The sequence below is a fragment of the Perognathus longimembris genome, chromosome 8 (assembly GCF_023159225.1).
Source record: "Perognathus longimembris pacificus isolate PPM17 chromosome 8, ASM2315922v1, whole genome shotgun sequence".
Lineage (NCBI taxonomy): Eukaryota > Metazoa > Chordata > Mammalia > Rodentia > Heteromyidae > Perognathus > Perognathus longimembris.
This window is the reverse complement of record NC_063168.1, coordinates 13,525,852-13,527,639: the sequence shown is the minus strand read 5'-3', so window position 1 is coordinate 13,527,639 and position 1,788 is coordinate 13,525,852. Positions and strand designations below refer to the sequence as shown.

The following is a 1,788-nucleotide window of genomic DNA, read 5'->3' as shown; positions in this document are numbered from 1 at the left end:
ATGCTCGCTTTGGCAGCACATATACTGAAATTGGAATGATACAGAGGAGATTAGCAAGGCCCCTGTACAAGGATGACACACAAATTCGTGAAGCGTTCCATTTTTTTTTTTTTGGCAAAGTAGCAGAATATAAGATAAACCCTCAAAAATCAACAGCCTTTCTATATGCCAATGACCTGAAGACTGAGGCCAAAATCAGGAAAGCAACTCCTTTTGCAATAGCCTCAAAAAACATAAAATACCTAGGAATAACCTTAACCAAAGAAATGAAACACCTCTATGACAAAAACTTTAGAAACATAAAAAATGAAATTAAGGCAGAACTAAGGAAATGGAAAAACCTCCCATGCTCCTGGATTGGGAGGATTAATATAATCAAAATGGCAATATTGTCAAAGGCTATCTACAAATTCAATGCAATACCCATTAATATCCCAACATCATTTTTTAATGAAATAGAGGAAGCAATCCAGAAATTCATATGGAACAATAAAAGACCGCAAATAGCAAAAACAATGCTAAGCAGAGAGAACAGTGCTGGAGGAATTACAATACCAAGCTTCAAGCTGTATTATAAAGCTATAGTAATAAAAACAGCTTGGTATTGGCACCGGAACAGGCCTGAAGACCAATGGAACAGAACTGAAGACCCAGAAATGAACCCACAGAACTACGCCTACTTAATCTTTGATAAAGGAGCTTAAAAAAATAGAATGGAAGAAAGATTGCCTCTTTAACAAATGGTGCTGGCAAAACTGGTTCAACATCTGCAACAAACTAAAACTAGATCCTTATATATCACCCTGCACCAAAATCAATTCCAAATGGATCAAAGACCTCGAAATTAAAACAGATACCCTGAAAACACTAAAAAAAAGGAGTAGGAGAAACACTTGGGCTCCTTGGCACAGGACAGAACTTCCTTAACAAAGACCCAGAAATGCTACAAATCAAAGAAAGGTTGGACAAATGGGATTGCATCATCAAACTGCAGAGCGTCTGCAGGGCCAAAGGATATAGCTTGCAAGATAAACAGAAAGCCCACAGATTGGGAAAAGATCTTTACTGGCCATACAACAGACAAAGGCCTCATATCTAAAATATATGCAGAACTAAAAAAATTAAATTCCTCCAAAACAAAACCACAAAGAACCAACAGCCCCCTCAACAAGTGGACTAAAGACTTAAAAAGAGACTTCTCTGATGAGGAAATGAGAATGGCCAAGAAACATATGAAAAAGTGCTCTATGTCATTGGCCATAAAAGAAATGCAAATTAAAACAACATTGAGATTCCACCTCACCCCAGTAAGAATGTTCTTTATCAAGAAAACTAACAATAACAAATGTTGGAGGGGATGTGACCAAAAGGGAACCTTACTTCATTGTTGGTGGGAATATAAACTGGTTTAGCCACTCTGGAAAGTGGTATGGAGATTCCTCAAAAGGCTAAACATAGAGCTCCCCTATGACCCAGCAGCCCCACTTTTGGGCATCTACCCAAAAGACCACAAACACGAACACACTAAAGCCACCAGCACAACAATGTTCATAGCAGCACAATTTGTCATAGCTTAAATATGGAACCAACCCAGATGCCCCTCAGTAGATGAATGGATCAGGAAAATGTGGTACATATACACAATGGAATTTTATGACTGTATCAGAAAGAATGACATTGCCCTATTTGTAAGGAAATGGAAGAACTTGGAAAAAAAATTATACTAAGTGAAGTGAGCCAGACCCAAAGAAACATGGACTCTATGGTCTCCCTTATAGGGAATAATTA

General features: G+C 37.9%; 1 non-coding gene across 1 annotated transcript; it reads left to right on the top strand.

The window, feature by feature from the left end:
* On the top strand, positions 1–107 carry LOC125356990. The gene has a single exon (XR_007212023.1). It is a non-coding gene; the product is annotated as a U6 spliceosomal RNA (small nuclear RNA).
* The last annotated feature ends 1,681 nt before the right edge of the window (positions 108–1,788 follow it).